Source organism: Danio rerio, chromosome 4, assembly GCF_052040795.2.
Source record: "Danio rerio strain M-AB ecotype USA chromosome 4, GRCz13ab, whole genome shotgun sequence".
NCBI lineage: Eukaryota > Metazoa > Chordata > Actinopteri > Cypriniformes > Danionidae > Danio > Danio rerio.
The window spans coordinates 79,329,486-79,357,027 of NC_141024.2; the positions used below are offsets into that span (position 1 = coordinate 79,329,486).

At 46.0% G+C, this 27,542-nt stretch overlaps 1 protein-coding gene and 27 non-coding genes across 28 annotated transcripts in view; 10 read left to right on the forward strand and 18 right to left on the reverse strand.

Moving 5' to 3' along the window:
• Nucleotides 1-27,542, forward strand: part of LOC137491081 (uncharacterized) — a 554,517-nt gene that overhangs the window by 195,790 nt on the left and 331,185 nt on the right. The gene's annotated exons all lie outside the window — the stretch shown is intronic.
• On the reverse strand, nt 995-1,067 carry trnav-aac (transfer RNA valine (anticodon AAC)). Its single transcript has one exon. It is a non-coding gene; the product is annotated as a tRNA-Val (tRNA).
• On the forward strand, nt 2,394-2,476 carry trnal-cag (transfer RNA leucine (anticodon CAG)). Its single transcript has one exon. It is a non-coding gene; the product is annotated as a tRNA-Leu (tRNA).
• On the reverse strand, nt 3,555-3,627 carry trnav-cac (transfer RNA valine (anticodon CAC)). Its single transcript has one exon. It is a non-coding gene; the product is annotated as a tRNA-Val (tRNA).
• trnav-aac (transfer RNA valine (anticodon AAC)) lies at nt 3,732-3,804 on the reverse strand. The gene has a single exon. It is a non-coding gene; the product is annotated as a tRNA-Val (tRNA).
• On the forward strand, nt 5,132-5,214 carry trnal-cag (transfer RNA leucine (anticodon CAG)). The gene has a single exon. It is a non-coding gene; the product is annotated as a tRNA-Leu (tRNA).
• trnav-cac (transfer RNA valine (anticodon CAC)) lies at nt 6,293-6,365 on the reverse strand. Its single transcript has one exon. It is a non-coding gene; the product is annotated as a tRNA-Val (tRNA).
• On the reverse strand, nt 6,470-6,542 carry trnav-aac (transfer RNA valine (anticodon AAC)). The gene has a single exon. It is a non-coding gene; the product is annotated as a tRNA-Val (tRNA).
• On the forward strand, nt 7,870-7,952 carry trnal-cag (transfer RNA leucine (anticodon CAG)). The gene has a single exon. It is a non-coding gene; the product is annotated as a tRNA-Leu (tRNA).
• Nucleotides 9,031-9,103, reverse strand: trnav-cac (transfer RNA valine (anticodon CAC)). Its single transcript has one exon. It is a non-coding gene; the product is annotated as a tRNA-Val (tRNA).
• On the forward strand, nt 10,608-10,690 carry trnal-cag (transfer RNA leucine (anticodon CAG)). Its single transcript has one exon. It is a non-coding gene; the product is annotated as a tRNA-Leu (tRNA).
• Nucleotides 11,768-11,840, reverse strand: trnav-cac (transfer RNA valine (anticodon CAC)). Its single transcript has one exon. It is a non-coding gene; the product is annotated as a tRNA-Val (tRNA).
• On the reverse strand, nt 11,945-12,017 carry trnav-aac (transfer RNA valine (anticodon AAC)). Its single transcript has one exon. It is a non-coding gene; the product is annotated as a tRNA-Val (tRNA).
• On the forward strand, nt 13,344-13,426 carry trnal-cag (transfer RNA leucine (anticodon CAG)). Its single transcript has one exon. It is a non-coding gene; the product is annotated as a tRNA-Leu (tRNA).
• trnav-cac (transfer RNA valine (anticodon CAC)) lies at nt 14,505-14,577 on the reverse strand. Its single transcript has one exon. It is a non-coding gene; the product is annotated as a tRNA-Val (tRNA).
• Nucleotides 14,682-14,754, reverse strand: trnav-aac (transfer RNA valine (anticodon AAC)). The gene has a single exon. It is a non-coding gene; the product is annotated as a tRNA-Val (tRNA).
• On the forward strand, nt 16,078-16,160 carry trnal-cag (transfer RNA leucine (anticodon CAG)). Its single transcript has one exon. It is a non-coding gene; the product is annotated as a tRNA-Leu (tRNA).
• trnav-cac (transfer RNA valine (anticodon CAC)) lies at nt 17,238-17,310 on the reverse strand. Its single transcript has one exon. It is a non-coding gene; the product is annotated as a tRNA-Val (tRNA).
• trnav-aac (transfer RNA valine (anticodon AAC)) lies at nt 17,415-17,487 on the reverse strand. Its single transcript has one exon. It is a non-coding gene; the product is annotated as a tRNA-Val (tRNA).
• On the forward strand, nt 18,814-18,896 carry trnal-cag (transfer RNA leucine (anticodon CAG)). Its single transcript has one exon. It is a non-coding gene; the product is annotated as a tRNA-Leu (tRNA).
• Nucleotides 19,975-20,047, reverse strand: trnav-cac (transfer RNA valine (anticodon CAC)). The gene has a single exon. It is a non-coding gene; the product is annotated as a tRNA-Val (tRNA).
• Nucleotides 20,152-20,224, reverse strand: trnav-aac (transfer RNA valine (anticodon AAC)). The gene has a single exon. It is a non-coding gene; the product is annotated as a tRNA-Val (tRNA).
• On the forward strand, nt 21,552-21,634 carry trnal-cag (transfer RNA leucine (anticodon CAG)). Its single transcript has one exon. It is a non-coding gene; the product is annotated as a tRNA-Leu (tRNA).
• On the reverse strand, nt 22,712-22,784 carry trnav-cac (transfer RNA valine (anticodon CAC)). Its single transcript has one exon. It is a non-coding gene; the product is annotated as a tRNA-Val (tRNA).
• trnav-aac (transfer RNA valine (anticodon AAC)) lies at nt 22,889-22,961 on the reverse strand. The gene has a single exon. It is a non-coding gene; the product is annotated as a tRNA-Val (tRNA).
• On the forward strand, nt 25,928-26,010 carry trnal-cag (transfer RNA leucine (anticodon CAG)). The gene has a single exon. It is a non-coding gene; the product is annotated as a tRNA-Leu (tRNA).
• On the reverse strand, nt 27,089-27,161 carry trnav-uac (transfer RNA valine (anticodon UAC)). Its single transcript has one exon. It is a non-coding gene; the product is annotated as a tRNA-Val (tRNA).
• trnav-aac (transfer RNA valine (anticodon AAC)) lies at nt 27,266-27,338 on the reverse strand. Its single transcript has one exon. It is a non-coding gene; the product is annotated as a tRNA-Val (tRNA).

The window sequence follows — 27,542 nt, forward strand, 5'->3', positions numbered from 1 at the left end:
AGAGCCAATTGAGAATGTGCGTAAAAGCAAATCTGAATGTTTCCGCCCAGTTGCTAACAGGAGACCCTCCGCTTGTAAAGCCATCGTGATAACCACAGGAGCCTCCGGTTAGGGTGAGAGCACTGTCTTGTGGTGCCAGCGCAGAGAGACGGAAAGTCACTTTCCACAATGTTTTCATTCAATGTTCTACGCTGGTGGAATCACTTTCCCATTCCCAGTCGGATTACGGATACACTGGTGTCCTTCAAACGACAGCTAACACCCATCTCTTCAGAGTACACCCGAACCCCGGTGAATATCCCTCTCTCTAAAGAAAACGAAACTCCTACTCCAGCACTAAATTCTCTGAGCACAAACAAATTACTTGGAATAAATAGCCCTTTTTCGTATGCATTGCCTTGTCTTGTTGAATACCTCCACTATTGTATGTCGCTTTGGACAAAAGTGTCCGCTAATTGTATGCTTCCGCCCAGTTTCGAACAGGAGACCTTTAGCGTGTAATGCAAACATGATAAACACTACACTACGGAAACCAATAGGCCAGTGCTGCTTCAAGTATTTATAGTCTTTTTTTTATAGAGCTGTCTTGTACGGTCTGCACCGTGAAGGGCCAGCAAACGCACTGGCCACCTGCTCATGCACAACACAAAGCTAAAAGAAATCAGATTCTACGCAAGTTTGCGACACCGCGAGGGGCGGTAAACACTGAGCTGAATTCAAACTTCTAGCCTCACACCGCTCTGCAAAAAGAATGTTTTCAGTGAACGTCAGTACTCAACAGAAGCCTGATTTGACAATTGTCATAAAAGCCAGAGGTTGTTTCCGCCCAGTTTCGAAATGGGGACCTTTCGCATGTGAGGCGAATGTGATAACCACTACACTACGGAAACCTTCAGGCAAATTGAGCTGATAACCCTTTTTGATTGGGTGCCTGTCGACGATCATTGCTGGTGCGGCAGTGGATGCTATTATTTTCTCGCCAAAAGAAGAGCACTGTTTCTGCTCGGTTTCGAACCGAGGACCTTTCGCGTGTTAGGCGAACGTGATGACCACTACACTACAGAAACCCCACAAGTGCTTTCACCAGCGAAGTTAGGCCTGCAAGGATAAAACAAGGCGTACGCGTTGGTCAATCGAGCGGACAAAGCCAACTCAGCGTGACAAGCTCCCTGCAGGTATTAGGGCCAATTTACAATCCGGGCCCGACACAGCTGTACAGGTCCTTGCGAAATGTCCCCTTTCGTCACATTTGAAGCACCTGAATTCTGGGCGTTCCTTCATCACATTTTCTGAGCTCATGCATAGTCGACAGGTTTTGACCTGATTGGTGTGCATGACTCTAAAGTGCTGTGGCGCTTCCGCCGTCTCGATTTTGGTACTGTATGGTAAGGAGACCATCTCTTCCGGAAATCTGTTTTTTACAAACCTTGTTCCATCTTCTATGTTTGTGCCAGGATACAATCTTCTTTTAATTTTAGATATGGGGAAAACTGCCCTATCTCTCTAGCTTGCTTAAAATTTCTTCATTTGCTAGGTAAACAGGCAGATGCTTGAACGAAACAACATAGTCTCTGTTTTGTAACCTCCGTACTTCAGATTTCACTCCTTTAATTGTCAATCCATTGTCTATTAAAATTTCGGTGTCATCTTCAGTCTCCATTGTTACTTTATACTCCCTTGGTTTGTTTGGGTCTCACCGCCAGCATTCTTCCTTCTCCAATCAGCTCCGTGACTGCTTTGGTTATATCGAATCTTCTTGCATCTTTTACATTTTCTACTTCTACAGTTACTGTTGCTTCCTTTGTGCATACTCTTCTTTGTACCTCTTGCTTATCCTTACCTTTCTCACCTCTTCGTTGGCCGGGCTCTTCATTTTATTTATCTCTTTGTCTGTTGTCAAGTCCATTTTCTTTACCTCTTCGTCTATTATCCAGCCCATTTTCTTTTCCTTTCTTGCAAGTCCCTTCATTTCCATGTCGTTGCCGGGGAATCTGTCCATGATTAAAAATAAAACACACTACATAACCACCCTTCAGTCAGCAAAATGCTGCTGTTAGGTGGTTTTTAAAGACAAAAAGAAAACAAACAAACAAAAACACTCAAGGTCAATAAACAAAAAGGTAGACAAACAAAATGGGGAGAGCCTTTCTCTCCTTACTGCTGCCAACTCACTTCCTGTTTGCTCTATAGCCCCCTCAGGGTGGTGTGGCCGTAAGCAATGACAGCTGTCAAGTGTTGGCTATTGAAACTAGGCGCAGCCCCAGGAGGCGAGCACAGATTAGCTGCCTGCAGCGCCAATGAGTGAGAACAGACGGAGCTGGGCAAGCTGTGAAGCACCAGATTCCATGTACTGCGGTGTGGCTCCCAGGAGACAGCTCCTGCCAAGCTTGCATGTCAGGATGGCCGAGCGGTCTAAGGCGCTGCGTTCAGGTCGCAGTCTCCCCTGGAGGCGTGGGTTCGAATCCCACTTCTGACAAACCGAGCCTGCGGCAGTGCGCTCAGGCTGAATTCTTTAACTCTCTGCCCCCATGTCCGAATGATACAGTAACACTGACAAAGTGCCGCATCACGCGGGCTTTTATGCAAGTGCACTGAAAGGGGATCAAAAGAATTGTCCTGGGATAGTGTTGCTTTTTAAGGTTTGCAGGGCATTTTTTTCGTCAAATCCTCGTACAACGTCAAGTCATGACATTTGACAGATCCATGCCCTTGTATCGTGGATCATCCAGTGAGCAGAGAGCCAATTGAGAATGTGCGTAAAAGCAAATCTGAATGTTTCCGCCCAGTTGCTAACAGGAGACCCTCCGCTTGTAAAGCCATCGTGATAACCACAGGAGCCTCCGGTTAGGGTGAGAGCACTGTCTTGTGGTGCCAGCGCAGAGAGACGGAAAGTCACTTTCCACAATGTTTTCATTCAATGTTCTACGCTGGTGGAATCACCTTCCCATTCCCAGTCGGATTACGGATACACTGGTGTCCTTCAAACGACAGCTAACACCCATCTCTTCAGAGTACACCCGAACCCCGGTGAATATCCCTCTCTCTAAAGAAAACGAAACTCCTACTCCAGCACTAAATTCTCTGAGCACAAACAAATTACTTGGAATAAATAGCCCTTTTTCGTATGCGTTGCCTCGTCTTGTTGAATACCTCCACTATTGTATGTCGCTTTGGACAAAAGTGTCCGCTAATTGTATGCTTCCGCCCAGTTTCGAACAGGAGACCTTTAGCGTGTAATGCAAACATGATAAACACTACACTACGGAAACCAATAGGCCAGTGCTGCTTCAAGTATTTATAGTCTTTTTTTTTATAGAGCTGTCTTGTACGGTCTGCACCGTGAAGGGCCAGCAAACGCACTGGCCACCTGCTCATGCACAACACAAAGCTAAAAGAAATCAGATTCTACGCAAGTTTGCGACACCGCGAGGGGCGGTAAACACTGAGCTGAATTCAAACTTCTAGCCTCACACCGCTCTGCAGAAAGAATGTTTTCAGTGAACGTCAGTACTCAACAGAAGCCTGATTTGACAATTGTCATAAAAGCCAGAGGTTGTTTCCGCCCAGTTTCGAACTGGGGACCTTTCGCGTGTGAGGCGAACGTGATAACCACTACACTACGGAAACCTTCAGGCAAATCGAGCTGATAACCCTTTTTGAATGGGTGCCTGTCGACGATCATTGCTGGTGCGGCAGTGGATGCTATTATTTTCTCGCCAAAAGAAGAGCACTGTTTCTGCTCGGTTTCGAACCGAGGACCTTTCGCGTGTTAGGCGAACGTGATGACCACTACACTACAGAAACCCCACAAGTGCTTTCACCAGCGAAGTTAGGCCTGCAAGGATAAAACAAGGCGTACGCGTTGGTCAATCGAGCGGACAAAGCCAACTCAGCGTGACAAGCTCCCTGCAGGTATTAGGGCCAATTTACAATCCGGGCCCGACACAGCTGTACAGGTCCTTGCGAAATGTCCCCTTTCGTCACATTTGAAGCACCTGAATTCTGGGCGTTCCTTCATCACATTTTCTGAGCTCATGCATAGTCGACAGGTTTTGATCTGATTGGTGTGCATGACTCTAAAGTGCTGTGGCGCTTCCGCCGTCTCGATTTTGGTACTGTATGGTAAGGAGACCATCTCTTCCGGAAATCTGTTTTTTACAAACCTTGTTCCATCTTCTATGTTTGTGCCAGGATACAATCTTCTTTTAATTTTAGATATGGGGAAAACTGCCCTATCTCTCTAGCTTGCTTAAAATTTCTTCATTTGCTAGGTAAACAGGCAGATGCTTGAACGAAACAACATAGTCTCTGTTTTGTAACCTCCGTACTTCAGATTTCACTCCTTTAATTGTCAATCCATTGTCTATTAAAATTTCGGTGTCATCTTCAGTCTCCATTGTTACTTCATACTCCCTTGGTTTGTTTGGGTCTCACCGCCAGCATTCTTCCTTCTCCAATCAGCTCCGTGACTGCTTTGGTTATATCGAATCTTCTTGCATCTTTTACATTTTCTACTTCTACAGTTACTGTTGCTTCCTTTGTGCATACTCTTCTTTGTACCTCTTGCTTATCCTTACCTTTCTCACCTCTTCGTTGGCCGGGCTCTTCATTTTATTTATCTCTTTGTCTGTTGTCAAGTCCATTTTCTTTACCTCTTCGTCTATTATCCAGCCCATTTTCTTTATCCTTTCTTGCAAGTCCCTTCATTTCCATGTCGTTGCCGGGGAATCTGTCCATGATTAAAAATAAAACACACTACATAACCACCCTTCAGTCAGCAAAATGCTGCTGTTAGGTGGTTTTTAAAGACAAAAAGAAAACAAACAAACAAAAACACTCAAGGTCAATAAACAAAAAGGTAGACAAACAAAATGGGGAGAGCCTTTCTCTCCTTACTGCTGCCAACTCACTTCCTGTTTGCTCTATAGCCCCCTCAGGGTGGTGTGGCCGTAAGCAATGACAGCTGTCAAGTGTTGGCTATTGAAACTAGGCACAGCCCCAGGAGGCGAGCACAGATTAGCTGCCTGCAGCGCCAATGAGTGAGAACAGACGGAGCTGGGCAAGCTGTGAAGCACCAGATTCCATGTACTGCGGTGTGGCTCCCAGGAGACAGCTCCTGCCAAGCTTGCATGTCAGGATGGCCGAGCGGTCTAAGGCGCTGCGTTCAGGTCGCAGTCTCCCCTGGAGGCGTGGGTTCGAATCCCACTTCTGACAAACCGAGCCTGCGGCAGTGCGCTCAGGCTGAATTCTTTAACTCTCTGCCCCCATGTCCGAATGATACAGTAACACTGACAAAGTGCCGCATCACGCGGGCTTTTATGCAAGTGCACTGAAAGGGGATCAAAAGAATTGTCCTGGGATAGTGTTGCTTTTTAAGGTTTGCAGGGCATTTTTTTCGTCAAATCCTCGTACAACGTCAAGTCATGACATTTGACAGATCCATGCCCTTGTATCGTGGATCATCCAGTGAGCAGAGAGCCAATTGAGAATGTGCGTAAAAGCAAATCTGAATGTTTCCGCCCAGTTGCTAACAGGAGACCCTCCGCTTGTAAAGCCATCGTGATAACCACAGGAGCCTCCGGTTAGGGTGAGAGCACTGTCTTGTGGTGCCAGCGCAGAGAGACGGAAAGTCACTTTCCACAATGTTTTCATTCAATGTTCTACGCTGGTGGAATCACCTTCCCATTCCCAGTCGGATTACGGATACACTGGTGTCCTTCAAACGACAGCTAACACCCATCTCTTCAGAGTACACCCGAACCCCGGTGAATATCCCTCTCTCTAAAGAAAACGAAACTCCTACTCCAGCACTAAATTCTCTGAGCACAAACAAATTACTTGGAATAAATAGCCCTTTTTCGTATGCATTGCCTCGTCTTGTTGAATACCTCCACTATTGTATGTCGCTTTGGACAAAAGTGTCCGCTAATTGTATGCTTCCGCCCAGTTTCGAACAGGAGACCTTTAGCGTGTAATGCAAACATGATAAACACTACACTACGGAAACCAATAGGCCAGTGCTGCTTCAAGTATTTATAGTCTTTTTTTTTATAGAGCTGTCTTGTACGGTCTGCACCGTGAAGGGCCAGCAAACGCACTGGCCACCTGCTCATGCACAACACAAAGCTAAAAGAAATCAGATTCTACGCAAGTTTGCGACACCGCGAGGGGCGGTAAACACTGAGCTGAATTCAAACTTCTAGCCTCACACCGCTCTGCAGAAAGAATGTTTTCAGTGAACGTCAGTACTCAACAGAAGCCTGATTTGACAATTGTCATAAAAGCCAGAGGTTGTTTCCGCCCAGTTTCGAACTGGGGACCTTTCGCGTGTGAGGCGAACGTGATAACCACTACACTACGGAAACCTTCAGGCAAATCGAGCTGATAACCCTTTTTGATTGGGTGCCTGTCGACGATCATTGCTGGTGCGGCAGTGGATGCTATTATTTTCTCGCCAAAAGAAGAGCACTGTTTCTGCTCGGTTTCGAACCGAGGACCTTTCGCGTGTTAGGCGAACGTGATGACCACTACACTACAGAAACCCCACAAGTGCTTTCACCAGCGAAGTTAGGCCTGCAAGGATAAAACAAGGCGTACGCGTTGGTCAATCGAGCGGACAAAGCCAACTCAGCGTGACAAGCTCCCTGCAGGTATTAGGGCCAATTTACAATCCGGGCCCGACACAGCTGTACAGGTCCTTGCGAAATGTCCCCTTTCGTCACATTTGAAGCACCTGAATTCTGGGCGTTCCTTCATCACATTTTCTGAGCTCATGCATAGTCGACAGGTTTTGACCTGATTGGTGTGCATGACTCTAAAGTGCTGTGGCGCTTCCGCCGTCTCGATTTTGGTACTGTATGGTAAGGAGACCATCTCTTCCGGAAATCTGTTTTTTACAAACCTTGTTCCATCTTCTATGTTTGTGCCAGGATACAATCTTCTTTTAATTTTAGATATGGGGAAAACTGCCCTATCTCTCTAGCTTGCTTAAAATTTCTTCATTTGCTAGGTAAACAGGCAGATGCTTGAACGAAACAACATAGTCTCTGTTTTGTAACCTCCGTACTTCAGATTTCACTCCTTTAATTGTCAATCCATTGTCTATTAAAATTTCGGTGTCATCTTCAGTCTCCATTGTTACTTCATACTCCCTTGGTTTGTTTGGGTCTCACCGCCAGCATTCTTCCTTCTCCAATCAGCTCCGTGACTGCTTTGGTTATATCGAATCTTCTTGCATCTTTTACATTTTCTACTTCTACAGTTACTGTTGCTTCCTTTGTGCATACTCTTCTTTGTACCTCTTGCTTATCCTTACCTTTCTCACCTCTTCGTTGGCCGGGCTCTTCATTTTATTTATCTCTTTGTCTGTTGTCAAGTCCATTTTCTTTACCTCTTCGTCTATTATCCAGCCCATTTTCTTTATCCTTTCTTGCAAGTCCCTTCATTTCCATGTCGTTGCCGGGGAATCTGTCCATGATTAAAAATAAAACACACTACATAACCACCCTTCAGTCAGCAAAATGCTGCTGTTAGGTGGTTTTTAAAGACAAAAAGAAAACAAACAAACAAAAACACTCAAGGTCAATAAACAAAAAGGTAGACAAACAAAATGGGGAGAGCCTTTCTCTCCTTACTGCTGCCAACTCACTTCCTGTTTGCTCTATAGCCCCCTCAGGGTGGTGTGGCCGTAAGCAATGACAGCTGTCAAGTGTTGGCTATTGAAACTAGGCACAGCCCCAGGAGGCGAGCACAGATTAGCTGCCTGCAGCGCCAATGAGTGAGAACAGACGGAGCTGGGCAAGCTGTGAAGCACCAGATTCCATGTACTGCGGTGTGGCTCCCAGGAGACAGCTCCTGCCAAGCTTGCATGTCAGGATGGCCGAGCGGTCTAAGGCGCTGCGTTCAGGTCGCAGTCTCCCCTGGAGGCGTGGGTTCGAATCCCACTTCTGACAAACCGAGCCTGCGGCAGTGCGCTCAGGCTGAATTCTTTAACTCTCTGCCCCCATGTCCGAATGATACAGTAACACTGACAAAGTGCCGCATCACGCGGGCTTTTATGCAAGTGCACTGAAAGGGGATCAAAAGAATTGTCCTGGGATAGTGTTGCTTTTTAAGGTTTGCAGGGCATTTTTTTCGTCAAATCCTCGTACAACGTCAAGTCATGACATTTGACAGATCCATGCCCTTGTATCGTGGATCATCCAGTGAGCAGAGAGCCAATTGAGAATGTGCGTAAAAGCAAATCTGAATGTTTCCGCCCAGTTGCTAACAGGAGACCCTCCGCTTGTAAAGCCATCGTGATAACCACAGGAGCCTCCGGTTAGGGTGAGAGCACTGTCTTGTGGTGCCAGCGCAGAGAGACGGAAAGTCACTTTCCACAATGTTTTCATTCAATGTTCTACGCTGGTGGAATCACCTTCCCATTCCCAGTCGGATTACGGATACACTGGTGTCCTTCAAACGACAGCTAACACCCATCTCTTCAGAGTACACCCGAACCCCGGTGAATATCCCTCTCTCTAAAGAAAACGAAACTCCTACTCCAGCACTAAATTCTCTGAGCACAAACAAATTACTTGGAATAAATAGCCCTTTTTCGTATGCATTGCCTCGTCTTGTTGAATACCTCCACTATTGTATGTCGCTTTGGACAAAAGTGTCCGCTAATTGTATGCTTCCGCCCAGTTTCGAACAGGAGACCTTTAGCGTGTAATGCAAACATGATAAACACTACACTACGGAAACCAATAGGCCAGTGCTGCTTCAAGTATTTATAGTCTTTTTTTTTATAGAGCTGTCTTGTACGGTCTGCACCGTGAAGGGCCAGCAAACGCACTGGCCACCTGCTCATGCACAACACAAAGCTAAAAGAAATCAGATTCTACGCAAGTTTGCGACACCGCGAGGGGCGGTAAACACTGAGCTGAATTCAAACTTCTAGCCTCACACCGCTCTGCAGAAAGAATGTTTTCAGTGAACGTCAGTACTCAACAGAAGCCTGATTTGACAATTGTCATAAAAGCCAGAGGTTGTTTCCGCCCAGTTTCGAACTGGGGACCTTTCGCGTGTGAGGCGAACGTGATAACCACTACACTACGGAAACCTTCAGGCAAATCGAGCTGATAACCCTTTTTGATTGGGTGCCTGTCGACGATCATTGCTGGTGCGGCAGTGGATGCTATTATTTTCTCGCCAAAAGAAGAGCACTGTTTTTGCTCGGTTTCGAACCGAGGACCTTTCGCGTGTTAGGCGAACGTGATGACCACTACACTACAGAAACCCCACAAGTGCTTTCACCAGCGAAGTTAGGCCTGCAAGGATAAAACAAGGCGTACGCGTTGGTCAATCGAGCGGACAAAGCCAACTCAGCGTGACAAGCTCCCTGCAGGTATTAGGGCCAATTTACAATCCGGGCCCGACACAGCTGTACAGGTCCTTGCGAAATGTCCCCTTTCGTCACATTTGAAGCACCTGAATTCTGGGCGTTCCTTCATCACATTTTCTGAGCTCATGCATAGTCGACAGGTTTTGACCTGATTGGTGTGCATGACTCTAAAGTGCTGTGGCGCTTCCGCCGTCTCGATTTTGGTACTGTATGGTAAGGAGACCATCTCTTCCGGAAATCTGTTTTTTACAAACCTTGTTCCATCTTCTATGTTTGTGCCAGGATACAATCTTCTTTTAATTTTAGATATGGGGAAAACTGCCCTATCTCTCTAGCTTGCTTAAAATTTCTTCATTTGCTAGGTAAACAGGCAGATGCTTGAACGAAACAACATAGTCTCTGTTTTGTAACCTCCGTACTTCAGATTTCACTCCTTTAATTGTCAATCCATTGTCTATTAAAATTTCGGTGTCATCTTCAGTCTCCATTGTTACTTCATACTCCCTTGGTTTGTTTGGGTCTCACCGCCAGCATTCTTCCTTCTCCAATCAGCTCCGTGACTGCTTTGGTTATATCGAATCTTCTTGCATCTTTTACATTTTCTACTTCTACAGTTACTGTTGCTTCCTTTGTGCATACTCTTCTTTGTACCTCTTGCTTATCCTTACCTTTCTCACCTCTTCGTTGGCCGGGCTCTTCATTTTATTTATCTCTTTGTCTGTTGTCAAGTCCATTTTCTTTACCTCTTCGTCTATTATCCAGCCCATTTTCTTTATCCTTTCTTGCAAGTCCCTTCATTTCCATGTCGTTGCCGGGGAATCTGTCCATGATTAAAAATAAAACACACTACATAACCACCCTTCAGTCAGCAAAATGCTGCTGTTAGGTGGTTTTTAAAGACAAAAAGAAAACAAACAAACAAAAACACTCAAGGTCAATAAACAAAAAGGTAGACAAACAAAATGGGGAGAGCCTTTCTCTCCTTACTGCTGCCAACTCACTTCCTGTTTGCTCTATAGCCCCCTCAGGGTGGTGTGGCCGTAAGCAATGACAGCTGTCAAGTGTTGGCTATTGAAACTAGGCACAGCCCCAGGAGGCGAGCACAGATTAGCTGCCTGCAGCGCCAATGAGTGAGAACAGACGGAGCTGGGCAAGCTGTGAAGCACCAGATTCCATGTACTGCGGTGTGGCTCCCAGGAGACAGCTCCTGCCAAGCTTGCATGTCAGGATGGCCGAGCGGTCTAAGGCGCTGCGTTCAGGTCGCAGTCTCCCCTGGAGGCGTGGGTTCGAATCCCACTTCTGACAAACCGAGCCTGCGGCAGTGCGCTCAGGCTGAATTCTTTAACTCTCTGCCCCCATGTCCGAATGATACAGTAACACTGACAAAGTGCCGCATCACGCGGGCTTTTATGCAAGTGCACTGAAAGGGGATCAAAAGAATTGTCCTGGGATAGTGTTGCTTTTTAAGGTTTGCAGGGCATTTTTTTCGTCAAATCCTCGTACAACGTCAAGTCATGACATTTGACAGATCCATGCCCTTGTATCGTGGATCATCCAGTGAGCAGAGAGCCAATTGAGAATGTGCGTAAAAGCAAATCTGAATGTTTCCGCCCAGTTGCTAACAGGAGACCCTCCGCTTGTAAAGCCATCGTGATAACCACAGGAGCCTCCGGTTAGGGTGAGAGCACTGTCTTGTGGTGCCAGCGCAGAGAGACGGAAAGTCACTTTCCACAATGTTTTCATTCAATGTTCTACGCTGGTGGAATCACTTTCCCATTCCCAGTCGGATTACGGATACACTGGTGTCCTTCAAACGACAGCTAACACCCATCTCTTCAGAGTACACCCGAACCCCGGTGAATATCCCTCTCTCTAAAGAAAACGAAACTCCTACTCCAGCACTAAATTCTCTGAGCACAAACAAATTACTTGGAATAAATAGCCCTTTTTCGTATGCATTGCCTTGTCTTGTTGAATACCTCCACTATTGTATGTCGCTTTGGACAAAAGTGTCCGCTAATTGTATGCTTCCGCCCAGTTTCGAACAGGAGACCTTTAGCGTGTAATGCAAACATGATAAACACTACACTACGGAAACCAATAGGCCAGTGCTGCTTCAAGTATTTATAGTCTTTTTTTTATAGAGCTGTCTTGTACGGTCTGCACCGTGAAGGGCCAGCAAACGCACTGGCCACCTGCTCATGCACAACACAAAGCTAAAAGAAATCAGATTCTACGCAAGTTTGCGACACCGCGAGGGGCGGTAAACACTGAGCTGAATTCAAACTTCTAGCCTCACACCGCTCTGCAAAAAGAATGTTTTCAGTGAACGTCAGTACTCAACAGAAGCCTGATTTGACAATTGTCATAAAAGCCAGAGGTTGTTTCCGCCCAGTTTCGAACTGGGGACCTTTCGCATGTGAGGCGAATGTGATAACCACTACACTACGGAAACCTTCAGGCAAATTGAGCTGATAACCCTTTTTGATTGAGTGCCTGTCGACGATCATTGCTGGGGCGGCAGTGGATGCTATTATTTTCTCGCCAAAAGAAGAGCACTGTTTCTGCTCGGTTTCGAACCGAGGACCTTTCGCGTGTTAGGCGAACGTGATGACCACTACACTACAGAAACCCCACAAGTGCTTTCACCAGCGAAGTTAGGCCTGCAAGGATAAAACAAGGCGTACGCGTTGGTCAATCGAGCGGAAAAAGCCAACTCAGCGTGACAAGCTCCCTGCAGGTATTAGGGCCAATTTACAATCCGGGCCCGACACAGCTGTACAGGTCCTTGCGAAATGTCCCCTTTCGTCACATTTGAAGCACCTGAATTCTGGGCGTTCCTTCATCACATTTTCTGAGCTCATGCATAGTCGACAGGTTTTGACCTGATTGGTGTGCATGACTCTAAAGTGCTGTGGCGCTTCCGCCGTCTCGATTTTGGTACTGTATGGTAAGGAGACCATCTCTTCCGGAAATCTGTTTTTTACAAACCTTGTTCCATCTTCTATGTTTGTGCCAGGATACAATCTTCTTTTAATTTTAGATATGGGGAAAACTGCCCTATCTCTCTAGCTTGCTTAAAATTTCTTCATTTGCTAGGTAAACAGGCAGATGCTTGAACGAAACAACATAGTCTCTGTTTTGTAACCTCCGTACTTCAGATTTCACTCCTTTAATTGTCAATCCATTGTCTATTAAAATTTCGGTGTCATCTTCAGTCTCCATTGTTACTTTATACTCCCTTGGTTTGTTTGGGTCTCACCGCCAGCATTCTTCCTTCTCCAATCAGCTCCGTGACTGCTTTGGTTATATCGAATCTTCTTGCATCTTTTACATTTTCTACTTCTACAGTTACTGTTGCTTCCTTTGTGCATACTCTTCTTTGTACCTCTTGCTTATCCTTACCTTTCTCACCTCTTCGTTGGCCGGGCTCTTCATTTTATTTATCTCTTTGTCTGTTGTCAAGTCCATTTTCTTTACCTCTTCGTCTATTATCCAGCCCATTTTCTTTTCCTTTCTTGCAAGTCCCTTCATTTCCATGTCGTTGCCGGGGAATCTGTCCATGATTAAAAATAAAACACACTACATAACCACCCTTCAGTCAGCAAAATGCTGCTGTTAGGTGGTTTTTAAAGACAAAAAGAAAACAAACAAACAAAAACACTCAAGGTCAATAAACAAAAAGGTAGACAAACAAAATGGGGAGAGCCTTTCTCTCCTTACTGCTGCCAACTCACTTCCTGTTTGCTCTATAGCCCCCTCAGGGTGGTGTGGCCGTAAGCAATGACAGCTGTCAAGTGTTGGCTATTGAAACTAGGCGCAGCCCCAGGAGGCGAGCACAGATTAGCTGCCTGCAGCGCCAATGAGTGAGAACAGACGGAGCTGGGCAAGCTGTGAAGCACCAGATTCCATGTACTGCGGTGTGGCTCCCAGGAGACAGCTCCTGCCAAGCTTGCATGTCAGGATGGCCGAGCGGTCTAAGGCGCTGCGTTCAGGTCGCAGTCTCCCCTGGAGGCGTGGGTTCGAATCCCACTTCTGACAAACCGAGCCTGCGGCAGTGCGCTCAGGCTGAATTCTTTAACTCTCTGCCCCCATGTCCGAATGATACAGTAACACTGACAAAGTGCCGCATCACGCGGGCTTTTATGCAAGTGCACTGAAAGGGGATCAAAAGAATTGTCCTGGGATAGTGTTGCTTTTTAAGGTTTGCAGGGCATTTTTTTCGTCAAATCCTCGTACAACGTCAAGTCATGACATTTGACAGATCCATGCCCTTGTATCGTGGATCATCCAGTGAGCAGAGAGCCAATTGAGAATGTGCGTAAAAGCAAATCTGAATGTTTCCGCCCAGTTGCTAACAGGAGACCCTCCGCTTGTAAAGCCATCGTGATAACCACAGGAGCCTCCGGTTAGGGTGAGAGCACTGTCTTGTGGTGCCAGCGCAGAGAGACGGAAAGTCACTTTCCACAATGTTTTCATTCAATGTTCTACGCTGGTGGAATCACCTTCCCATTCCCAGTCGGATTACGGATACACTGGTGTCCTTCAAACGACAGCTAACACCCATCTCTTCAGAGTACACCCGAACCCCGGTGAATATCCCTCTCTCTAAAGAAAACGAAACTCCTACTCCAGCACTAAATTCTCTGAGCACAAACAAATTACTTGGAATAAATAGCCCTTTTTCGTATGCGTTGCCTCGTCTTGTTGAATACCTCCACTATTGTATGTCGCTTTGGACAAAAGTGTCCGCTAATTGTATGCTTCCGCCCAGTTTCGAACAGGAGACCTTTAGCGTGTAATGCAAACATGATAAACACTACACTACGGAAACCAATAGGCCAGTGCTGCTTCAAGTATTTATAGTCTTTTTTTTTATAGAGCTGTCTTGTACGGTCTGCACCGTGAAGGGCCAGCAAACGCACTGGCCACCTGCTCATGCACAACACAAAGCTAAAAGAAATCAGATTCTACGCAAGTTTGCGACACCGCGAGGGGCGGTAAACACTGAGCTGAATTCAAACTTCTAGCCTCACACCGCTCTGCAGAAAGAATGTTTTCAGTGAACGTCAGTACTCAACAGAAGCCTGATTTGACAATTGTCATAAAAGCCAGAGGTTGTTTCCGCCCAGTTTCGAACTGGGGACCTTTCGCGTGTGAGGCGAACGTGATAACCACTACACTACGGAAACCTTCAGGCAAATCGAGCTGATAACCCTTTTTGAATGGGTGCCTGTCGACGATCATTGCTGGTGCGGCAGTGGATGCTATTATTTTCTCGCCAAAAGAAGAGCACTGTTTCTGCTCGGTTTCGAACCGAGGACCTTTCGCGTGTTAGGCGAACGTGATGACCACTACACTACAGAAACCCCACAAGTGCTTTCACCAGCGAAGTTAGGCCTGCAAGGATAAAACAAGGCGTACGCGTTGGTCAATCGAGCGGACAAAGCCAACTCAGCGTGACAAGCTCCCTGCAGGTATTAGGGCCAATTTACAATCCGGGCCCGACACAGCTGTACAGGTCCTTGCGAAATGTCCCCTTTCGTCACATTTGAAGCACCTGAATTCTGGGCGTTCCTTCATCACATTTTCTGAGCTCATGCATAGTCGACAGGTTTTGATCTGATTGGTGTGCATGACTCTAAAGTGCTGTGGCGCTTCCGCCGTCTCGATTTTGGTACTGTATGGTAAGGAGACCATCTCTTCCGGAAATCTGTTTTTTACAAACCTTGTTCCATCTTCTATGTTTGTGCCAGGATACAATCTTCTTTTAATTTTAGATATGGGGAAAACTGCCCTATCTCTCTAGCTTGCTTAAAATTTCTTCATTTGCTAGGTAAACAGGCAGATGCTTGAACGAAACAACATAGTCTCTGTTTTGTAACCTCCGTACTTCAGATTTCACTCCTTTAATTGTCAATCCATTGTCTATTAAAATTTCGGTGTCATCTTCAGTCTCCATTGTTACTTCATACTCCCTTGGTTTGTTTGGGTCTCACCGCCAGCATTCTTCCTTCTCCAATCAGCTCCGTGACTGCTTTGGTTATATCGAATCTTCTTGCATCTTTTACATTTTCTACTTCTACAGTTACTGTTGCTTCCTTTGTGCATACTCTTCTTTGTACCTCTTGCTTATCCTTACCTTTCTCACCTCTTCGTTGGCCGGGCTCTTCATTTTATTTATCTCTTTGTCTGTTGTCAAGTCCATTTTCTTTACCTCTTCGTCTATTATCCAGCCCATTTTCTTTATCCTTTCTTGCAAGTCCCTTCATTTCCATGTCGTTGCCGGGGAATCTGTCCATGATTAAAAATAAAACACACTACATAACCACCCTTTAGTCAGCAAAATGCTGCTGTTAGGTGGTTTTTAAAGACAAAAAGAAAACAAACAAAAACACTCAAGGTCAATAAACAAAAAGGTAGACAAACAAAATGGGGAGAGCCTTTCTCTCCTTACTGCTGCCAACTCACTTCCTGTTTGCTCTATAGCCCCCTCAGGGTGGTGTGGCCGTAAGCAATGACAGCTGTCAAGTGTTGGCTATTGAAACTAGGCACAGCCCCAGGAGGCGAGCACAGATTAGCTGCCTGCAGCGCCAATGAGTGAGAACAGACGGAGCTGGGCAAGCTGTGAAGCACCAGATTCCATGTACTGCGGTGTGGCTCCCAGGAGACAGCTCCTGCCAAGCTTGCATGTCAGGATGGCCGAGCGGTCTAAGGCGCTGCGTTCAGGTCGCAGTCTCCCCTGGAGGCGTGGGTTCGAATCCCACTTCTGACAAACCGAGCCTGCGGCAGTGCGCTCAGGCTGAATTCTTTAACTCTCTGCCCCCATGTCCGAATGATACAGTAACACTGACAAAGTGCCGCATCACGCGGGCTTTTATGCAAGTGCACTGAAAGGGGATCAAAAGAATTGTCCTGGGATAGTGTTGCTTTTTAAGGTTTGCAGGGCATTTTTTTCGTCAAATCCTCGTACAACGTCAAGTCATGACATTTGACAGATCCATGCCCTTGTATCGTGGATCATCCAGTGAGCAGAGAGCCAATTGAGAATGTGCGTAAAAGCAAATCTGAATGTTTCCGCCCAGTTGCTAACAGGAGACCCTCCGCTTGTAAAGCCATCGTGATAACCACAGGAGCCTCCGGTTAGGGTGAGAGCACTGTCTTGTGGTGCCAGCGCAGAGAGACGGAAAGTCACTTTCCACAATGTTTTCATTCAATGTTCTACGCTGGTGGAATCACTTTCCCATTCCCAGTCGGATTACGGATACACTGGTGTCCTTCAAACGACAGCTAACACCCATCTCTTCAGAGTACACCCGAACCCCGGTGAATATCCCTCTCTCTAAAGAAAACGAAACTCCTACTCCAGCACTAAATTCTCTGAGCACAAACAAATTACTTGGAATAAATAGCCCTTTTTCGTATGCATTGCCTTGTCTTGTTGAATACCTCCACTATTGTATGTCGCTTTGGACAAAAGTGTCCGCTAATTGTATGCTTCCGCCCAGTTTCGAACAGGAGACCTTTAGCGTGTAATGCAAACATGATAAACACTACACTACGGAAACCAATAGGCCAGTGCTGCTTCAAGTATTTATAGTCTTTTTTTTATAGAGCTGTCTTGTACGGTCTGCACCGTGAAGGGCCAGCAAACGCACTGGCCACCTGCTCATGCACAACACAAAGCTAAAAGAAATCAGATTCTACGCAAGTTTGCGACACCGCGAGGGGCGGTAAACACTGAGCTGAATTCAAACTTCTAGCCTCACACCGCTCTGCAAAAAGAATGTTTTCAGTGAACGTCAGTACTCAACAGAAGCCTGATTTGACAATTGTCATAAAAGCCAGAGGTTGTTTCCGCCCAGTTTCGAACTGGGGACCTTTCGCGTGTGAGGCGAATGTGATAACCACTACACTACGGAAACCTTCAGGCAAATTGAGCTGATAACCCTTTTTGATTGGGTGCCTGTCGACGATCATTGCTGGTGCGGCAGTGGATGCTATTATTTTCTCGCCAAAAGAAGAGCACTGTTTCTGCTCGGTTTCGAACCGAGGACCTTTCGCGTGTTAGGCGAACGTGATGACCACTACACTACAGAAACCCCACAAGTGCTTTCACCAGCGAAGTTAGGCCTGCAAGGATAAAACAAGGCGTACGCGTTGGTCAATCGAGCGGACAAAGCCAACTCAGCGTGACAAGCTCCCTGCAGGTATTAGGGCCAATTTACAATCCGGGCCCGACACAGCTGTACAGGTCCTTGCGAAATGTCCCCTTTCGTCACATTTGAAGCACCTGAATTCTGGGCGTTCCTTCATCACATTTTCTGAGCTCATGCATAGTCGACAGGTTTTGACCTGATTGGTGTGCATGACTCTAAAGTGCTGTGGCGCTTCCGCCGTCTCGATTTTGGTACTGTATGGTAAGGAGACCATCTCTTCCGGAAATCTGTTTTTTACAAACCTTGTTCCATCTTCTATGTTTGTGCCAGGATACAATCTTCTTTTAATTTTAGATATGGGGAAAACTGCCCTATCTCTCTAGCTTGCTTAAAATTTCTTCATTTGCTAGGTAAACAGGCAGATGCTTGAACGAAACAACATAGTCTCTGTTTTGTAACCTCCGTACTTCAGATTTCACTCCTTTAATTGTCAATCCATTGTCTATTAAAATTTCGGTGTCATCTTCAGTCTCCATTGTTACTTTATACTCCCTTGGTTTGTTTGGGTCTCACCGCCAGCATTCTTCCTTCTCCAATCAGCTCCGTGACTGCTTTGGTTATATCGAATCTTCTTGCATCTTTTACATTTTCTACTTCTACAGTTACTGTTGCTTCCTTTGTGCATACTCTTCTTTGTACCTCTTGCTTATCCTTACCTTTCTCACCTCTTCGTTGGCCGGGCTCTTCATTTTATTTATCTCTTTGTCTGTTGTCAAGTCCATTTTCTTTACCTCTTCGTCTATTATCCAGCCCATTTTCTTTTCCTTTCTTGCAAGTCCCTTCATTTCCATGTCGTTGCCGGGGAATCTGTCCATGATTAAAAATAAAACACACTACATAACCACCCTTCAGTCAGCAAAATGCTGCTGTTAGGTGGTTTTTAAAGACAAAAAGAAAACAAACAAACAAAAACACTCAAGGTCAATAAACAAAAAGGTAGACAAACAAAATGGGGAGAGCCTTTCTCTCCTTACTGCTGCCAACTCACTTCCTGTTTGCTCTATAGCCCCCTCAGGGTGGTGTGGCCGTAAGCAATGACAGCTGTCAAGTGTTGGCTATTGAAACTAGGCGCAGCCCCAGGAGGCGAGCACAGATTAGCTGCCTGCAGCGCCAATGAGTGAGAACAGACGGAGCTGGGCAAGCTGTGAAGCACCAGATTCCATGTACTGCGGTGTGGCTCCCAGGAGACAGCTCCTGCCAAGCTTGCATGTCAGGATGGCCGAGCGGTCTAAGGCGCTGCGTTCAGGTCGCAGTCTCCCCTGGAGGCGTGGGTTCGAATCCCACTTCTGACAAACCGAGCCTGCGGCAGTGCGCTCAGGCTGAATTCTTTAACTCTCTGCCCCCATGTCCGAATGATACAGTAACACTGACAAAGTGCCGCATCACGCGGGCTTTTATGCAAGTGCACTGAAAGGGGATCAAAAGAATTGTCCTGGGATAGTGTTGCTTTTTAAGGTTTGCAGGGCATTTTTTTCGTCAAATCCTCGTACAACGTCAAGTCATGACATTTGACAGATCCATGCCCTTGTATCGTGGATCATCCAGTGAGCAGAGAGCCAATTGAGAATGTGCGTAAAAGCAAATCTGAATGTTTCCGCCCAGTTGCTAACAGGAGACCCTCCGCTTGTAAAGCCATCGTGATAACCACAGGAGCCTCCGGTTAGGGTGAGAGCACTGTCTTGTGGTGCCAGCGCAGAGAGACGGAAAGTCACTTTCCACAATGTTTTCATTCAATGTTCTACGCTGGTGGAATCACCTTCCCATTCCCAGTCGGATTACGGATACACTGGTGTCCTTCAAACGACAGCTAACACCCATCTCTTCAGAGTACACCCGAACCCCGGTGAATATCCCTCTCTCTAAAGAAAACGAAACTCCTACTCCAGCACTAAATTCTCTGAGCACAAACAAATTACTTGGAATAAATAGCCCTTTTTCGTATGCGTTGCCTCGTCTTGTTGAATACCTCCACTATTGTATGTCGCTTTGGACAAAAGTGTCCGCTAATTGTATGCTTCCGCCCAGTTTCGAACAGGAGACCTTTAGCGTGTAATGCAAACATGATAAACACTACACTACGGAAACCAATAGGCCAGTGCTGCTTCAAGTATTTATAGTCTTTTTTTTTATAGAGCTGTCTTGTACGGTCTGCACCGTGAAGGGCCAGCAAACGCACTGGCCACCTGCTCATGCACAACACAAAGCTAAAAGAAATCAGATTCTACGCAAGTTTGCGACACCGCGAGGGGCGGTAAACACTGAGCTGAATTCAAACTTCTAGCCTCACACCGCTCTGCAGAAAGAATGTTTTCAGTGAACGTCAGTACTCAACAGAAGCCTGATTTGACAATTGTCATAAAAGCCAGAGGTTGTTTCCGCCCAGTTTCGAACTGGGGACCTTTCGCGTGTGAGGCGAACGTGATAACCACTACACTACGGAAACCTTCAGGCAAATCGAGCTGATAACCCTTTTTGAATGGGTGCCTGTCGACGATCATTGCTGGTGCGGCAGTGGATGCTATTATTTTCTCGCCAAAAGAAGAGCACTGTTTCTGCTCGGTTTCGAACCGAGGACCTTTCGCGTGTTAGGCGAACGTGATGACCACTACACTACAGAAACCCCACAAGTGCTTTCACCAGCGAAGTTAGGCCTGCAAGGATAAAACAAGGCGTACGCGTTGGTCAATCGAGCGGACAAAGCCAACTCAGCGTGACAAGCTCCCTGCAGGTATTAGGGCCAATTTACAATCCGGGCCCGACACAGCTGTACAGGTCCTTGCGAAATGTCCCCTTTCGTCACATTTGAAGCACCTGAATTCTGGGCGTTCCTTCATCACATTTTCTGAGCTCATGCATAGTCGACAGGTTTTGATCTGATTGGTGTGCATGACTCTAAAGTGCTGTGGCGCTTCCGCCGTCTCGATTTTGGTACTGTATGGTAAGGAGACCATCTCTTCCGGAAATCTGTTTTTTACAAACCTTGTTCCATCTTCTATGTTTGTGCCAGGATACAATCTTCTTTTAATTTTAGATATGGGGAAAACTGCCCTATCTCTCTAGCTTGCTTAAAATTTCTTCATTTGCTAGGTAAACAGGCAGATGCTTGAACGAAACAACATAGTCTCTGTTTTGTAACCTCCGTACTTCAGATTTCACTCCTTTAATTGTCAATCCATTGTCTATTAAAATTTCGGTGTCATCTTCAGTCTCCATTGTTACTTCATACTCCCTTGGTTTGTTTGGGTCTCACCGCCAGCATTCTTCCTTCTCCAATCAGCTCCGTGACTGCTTTGGTTATATCGAATCTTCTTGCATCTTTTACATTTTCTACTTCTACAGTTACTGTTGCTTCCTTTGTGCATACTCTTCTTTGTACCTCTTGCTTATCCTTACCTTTCTCACCTCTTCGTTGGCCGGGCTCTTCATTTTATTTATCTCTTTGTCTGTTGTCAAGTCCATTTTCTTTACCTCTTCGTCTATTATCCAGCCCATTTTCTTTATCCTTTCTTGCAAGTCCCTTCATTTCCATGTCGTTGCCGGGGAATCTGTCCATGATTAAAAATAAAACACACTACATAACCACCCTTCAGTCAGCAAAATGCTGCTGTTAGGTGGTTTTTAAAGACAAAAAGAAAACAAACAAACAAAAACACTCAAGGTCAATAAACAAAAAGGTAGACAAACAAAATGGGGAGAGCCTTTCTCTCCTTACTGCTGCCAACTCACTTCCTGTTTGCTCTATAGCCCCCTCAGGGTGGTGTGGCCGTAAGCAATGACAGCTGTCAAGTGTTGGCTATTGAAACTAGGCGCAGCCCCAGGAGGCGAGCACAGATTAGCTGCCTGCAGCGCCAATGAGTGAGAACAGACGGAGCTGGGCAAGCTGTGAAGCACCAGATTCCATGTACTGCGGTGTGGCTCCCAGGAGACAGCTCCTGCCAAGCTTGCATGTCAGGATGGCCGAGCGGTCTAAGGCGCTGCGTTCAGGTCGCAGTCTCCCCTGGAGGCGTGGGTTCGAATCCCACTTCTGACAAACCGAGCCTGCGGCAGTGCGCTCAGGCTGAATTCTTTAACTCTCTGCCCCCATGTCCGAATGATACAGTAACACTGACAAAGTGCCGCATCACGCGGGCTTTTATGCAAGTGCACTGAAAGGGGATCAAAAGAATTGTCCTGGGATAGTGTTGCTTTTTAAGGTTTGCAGGGCATTTTTTTCGTCAAATCCTCGTACAACGTCAAGTCATGACATTTGACAGATCCATGCCCTTGTATCGTGGATCATCCAGTGAGCAGAGAGCCAATTGAGAATGTGCGTAAAAGCAAATCTGAATGTTTCCGCCCAGTTGCTAACAGGAGACCCTCCGCTTGTAAAGCCATCGTGATAACCACAGGAGCCTCCGGTTAGGGTGAGAGCACTGTCTTGTGGTGCCAGCGCAGAGAGACGGAAAGTCACTTTCCACAATGTTTTCATTCAATGTTCTACGCTGGTGGAATCACTTTCCCATTCCCAGTCGGATTACGGATACACTGGTGTCCTTCAAACGACAGCTAACACCCATCTCTTCAGAGTACACCCGAACCCCGGTGAATATCCCTCTCTCTAAAGAAAACGAAACTCCTACTCCAGCACTAAATTCTCTGAGCACAAACAAATTACTTGGAATAAATAGCCCTTTTTCGTATGCATTGCCTTGTCTTGTTGAATACCTCCACTATTGTATGTCGCTTTGGACAAAAGTGTCCGCTAATTGTATGCTTCCGCCCAGTTTCGAACAGGAGACCTTTAGCGTGTAATGCAAACATGATAAACACTACACTACGGAAACCAATAGGCCAGTGCTGCTTCAAGTATTTATAGTCTTTTTTTTATAGAGCTGTCTTGTACGGTCTGCACCGTGAAGGGCCAGCAAACGCACTGGCCACCTGCTCATGCACAACACAAAGCTAAAAGAAATCAGATTCTACGCAAGTTTGCGACACCGCGAGGGGCGGTAAACACTGAGCTGAATTCAAACTTCTAGCCTCACACCGCTCTGCAAAAAGAATGTTTTCAGTGAACGTCAGTACTCAACAGAAGCCTGATTTGACAATTGTCATAAAAGCCAGAGGTTGTTTCCGCCCAGTTTCGAACTGGGGACCTTTCGCGTGTGAGGCGAATGTGATAACCACTACACTACGGAAACCTTCAGGCAAATTGAGCTGATAACCCTTTTTGATTGGGTGCCTGTCGACGATCATTGCTGGTGCGGCAGTGGATGCTATTATTTTCTCGCCAAAAGAAGAGCACTGTTTCTGCTCGGTTTCGAACCGAGGACCTTTCGCGTGTTAGGCGAACGTGATGACCACTACACTACAGAAACCCCACAAGTGCTTTCACCAGCGAAGTTAGGCCTGCAAGGATAAAACAAGGCGTACGCGTTGGTCAATCGAGCGGACAAAGCCAACTCAGCGTGACAAGCTCCCTGCAGGTATTAGGGCCAATTTACAATCCGGGCCCGACACAGCTGTACAGGTCCTTGCGAAATGTCCCCTTTCGTCACATTTGAAGCACCTGAATTCTGGGCGTTCCTTCATCACATTTTCTGAGCTCATGCATAGTCGACAGGTTTTGACCTGATTGGTGTGCATGACTCTAAAGTGCTGTGGCGCTTCCGCCGTCTCGATTTTGGTACTGTATGGTAAGGAGACCATCTCTTCCGGAAATCTGTTTTTTACAAACCTTGTTCCATCTTCTATGTTTGTGCCAGGATACAATCTTCTTTTAATTTTAGATATGGGGAAAACTGCCCTATCTCTCTAGCTTGCTTAAAATTTCTTCATTTGCTAGGTAAACAGGCAGATGCTTGAACGAAACAACATAGTCTCTGTTTTGTAACCTCCGTACTTCAGATTTCACTCCTTTAATTGTCAATCCATTGTCTATTAAAATTTCGGTGTCATCTTCAGTCTCCATTGTTACTTTATACTCCCTTGGTTTGTTTGGGTCTCACCGCCAGCATTCTTCCTTCTCCAATCAGCTCCGTGACTGCTTTGGTTATATCGAATCTTCTTGCATCTTTTACATTTTCTACTTCTACAGTTACTGTTGCTTCCTTTGTGCATACTCTTCTTTGTACCTCTTGCTTATCCTTACCTTTCTCACCTCTTCGTTGGCCGGGCTCTTCATTTTATTTATCTCTTTGTCTGTTGTCAAGTCCATTTTCTTTACCTCTTCGTCTATTATCCAGCCCATTTTCTTTTCCTTTCTTGCAAGTCCCTTCATTTCCATGTCGTTGCCGGGGAATCTGTCCATGATTAAAAATAAAACACACTACATAACCACCCTTCAGTCAGCAAAATGCTGCTGTTAGGTGGTTTTTAAAGACAAAAAGAAAACAAACAAACAAAAACACTCAAGGTCAATAAACAAAAAGGTAGACAAACAAAATGGGGAGAGCCTTTCTCTCCTTACTGCTGCCAACTCACTTCCTGTTTGCTCTATAGCCCCCTCAGGGTGGTGTGGCCGTAAGCAATGACAGCTGTCAAGTGTTGGCTATTGAAACTTTCAAATTTATTAAAATTTTATAAATTTTATAAATTTTATAAATTTTATAAAATTATTGAAATTTTTTTATATATACCTTTCTCACCTCTTCTTTGGCCGGGCTCTTCATTTTATTTATCTCTTTGTCTGTTGTCAAGTCCATTTTCTTTACCTCTTCGTCTATAATCCAGCCAATTTTCTTTATCCTTTCTTGCAAGTCCCTCCATTTCCATGTCATTGCCGGGGAATCTGTCCATGATTAAAAATAAAACACACTACGGCCCCGTTTACACTAGTGCGTTTTAGTTTTAAAACGGCGTTTTAGAATGAAAACGATCCGCGTCCACACTCGCGTTTTACCCAGCGTTTCTGAACTGCTCTCCGTCCACACCAAAACGCTGAAAACGCACATCACGTGACCACACACACACACTTTGGCAATCGCTGGAGCCCATCTACCCAGATGAGAGCTCTGCTAGTCGGACTTTTCATGAAGCATCTCCCGCTGGATCTAATCTCACTATATTTATTAATAGTGATATTTCATTCATCTTGTTGTCTTTATCTAACGACATATTCCCTGACTTTGGTCATTGGAATCTATTACTTGTTCTCAGGTAACGTGTTTTGGCTGAGCGCAAAGATAAGTTAATGATTAATGTAAGCACGTAGCCTACATTCTGTATATTGACTGATCGCTTGCCTTTATTTCCTATAATGTATAAACTTATTGTATGTTATACTTTTATAATGGCCATTATCGATTATTAAAACTGATATTCAGCAAAAGAGAGGGTATGTTTCGTATTTTAACTGAAATTGAAAGGAGGCAGTTGTTATCGGCTCCGTTTTGTTATAAATATGCACACAGTGAAGATGACGCTCATGCAGCACGACGCTTCAACATTTCTGCTGTCTGTTTAGTTGTTAATATTAAAATAAAAATAGGCAGTTCCTTATATCATGTTTACATTTTATTGTTGAGAAAGTGAAACAACGTAGCCAAGGTGATGTGAATGAAGTTATAAAGTACACTGTTCCCTGTGAAGATTGACGCGTGTCCTCGGTATGTTTTCCATATCAAACTGAGAAGAAGAGATGCAGCCTTGATCAAACTTGCGAAGTCTGAACTTACACGGAGAAGTATCAGGACTGAACTGTGTGTGGGCTACTTAATATTGAGGAAAAGCCCCAATCAGAGAGGCGAATGTCTGCAGCCCCGCCTCCGTTTTCAGATGTCTCCGTCTTTCCCCATCCACACTGAGACGGAGCAGCAGCGTTTTAGAATGAAAACGGCCTCTCCAGTGTTTTCGAAACGCTCCGTTTTCGGCGCTCGAGAACTCCGGCGTAGTGTGGACGGATGGCGTAACCGTAGCAAAACTTATGCGTTTTCAAACTAAAACGCATTAGTGTAAACGGGGCCTACATAACCACCCTTCAGTCAGCAAAATGCTGCTGTTAGGTGGTTTTTAAAGACAAAAAGAAAACAAACAAACAAAAACACTCAAGGTCAATAAACAAAAAGGTAGACAAACAAAATGGGGAGAGCCTTTCTCTCCTTACTGCTGCCAACTCACTTCCTGTTTGCTCTATAGCCCCCTCAGGGTGGTGTGGCCGTAAGCAATGACAGCTGTCAAGTGTTGGCTATTGAAACTAGGCGCAGCCCCAGGAGGCGAGCACAGATTAGCTGCCTGCAGCGCCAATGAGCTGGACAGCCGGAGCTGGGCAAGCTGTGAAGCACCAGATTCCATGTCACGGTACTGCGGTGTGGCTCCCAGGAGACAGCTCCTGCCAAGCTTGCATGTCAGGATGGCCGAGCGGTCTAAGGCGCTGCGTTCAGGTCGCAGTCTCCCCTGGAGGCGTGGGTTCGAATCCCACTTCTGACAAACCGAGCCTGTGGCAGTGCGCTCAGGCTGAATTCTTCAACTCTCTGCCCCCATGTCCGAATGATACAGTAACACTGACAAAGTGCCGCATCACGTGGGCTTTAATGCAAGTGCACTGAAAGGGGATCAAAAGAATTGTCCTGGGATGGTGTTGCTTTTTAAGGTTTGCAGGGCATTTTTTTCGTCAAATCCTCGTACAACGTCAAGTCATGACATTTGACAGATCCATGCCCTTGTATCGTGGATCATCCAGTGAGCAGAGAGCCAATTGAGAATGTGCGTAAAAGCAAATCTGAATGTTTCTGCCCAGTTGCTAACAGGAGACCCTCCGCTTGTAAAGCCATCGTGATAACCACAGGAGCCTCCGGTTAGGGTGAGAGCACTGTCTTGTGGTGCCAGCGCAGAGAGACGGAAAGTCACTTTCCACAATGTTTTCATTCAATGTTCTACGCTGGTGGAATCACCTTCCCATTCCCACTCGGATTACGGATACACTGGTGTCCTTCAAACGACAGCTAACACCCATCTCTTCAGAGTACACCCGAACCCCGGTGAATATCCCTCTCTCTAAAGAAAACGAAACTCCTACTCCAGCACTAAATTCTCTGAGCACAAACAAATTACTTGGAATAAATAGCCCTTTTTCGTATGCATTGCCTCGTCTTGTTGAATACCTCCACTATTGTATGTCGCTTTGGACAAAAGTGTCCGCTAATTGTATGCTTCCGCCCAGTTTCGAACAGGAGACCTTTAGCGTGTAATGCAAACATGATAAACACTACACTACGGAAACCAATAGGCCAGTGCTGCTTCAAGTATTTATAGTCTTTTTTTTTATAGAGCTGTCTTGTACGGTCTGCACCGTGAAGGGCCAGCAAACGCACTGGCCACCTGCTCATGCACAACACAAAGCTAAAAGAAATCAGATTCTACGCAAGTTTGCGACACCGCGAGGGGCGGTAAACACTGAGCTGAATTCAAACTTCTAGCCTCACACCGCTCTGCAGAAAGAATGTTTTCAGTGAACGTCAGTACTCAACAGAAGCCTGATTTGACAATTGTCATAAAAGCCAGAGGTTGTTTCCGCCCAGTTTCAAACTGGGGACCTTTCGCGTGTAAGGCGAACGTGATAACCACTACACTACGGAAACCTTCAGGCAAATCGAGCTGATAACCCTTTTTGAATGGGTGCCTGTCGACGATCATTGCTGGTGCGGCAGTGGATGCTATTATTTTCTCGCCAAAAGAAGAGCACTGTTTCTGCTCGGTTTCGAACCGAGGACCTTTCGCGTGTTAGGCGAACGTGATGACCACTACACTACAGAAACCCCACAAGTGCTTTCACCAGCGAAGTTAGGCCTGCAAGGATAAAACAAGGCGTACGCGTTGGTCAATCGAGCGGACAAAGCCAACTCAGCGTGACAAGCTCCCTGCAGGTATTAGGGCCAATTTACAATCCGGGCCCGACACAGCTGTACAGGTCCTTGCGAAATGTCCCCTTTCGTCACATTTGAAGCACCTGAATTCTGGGC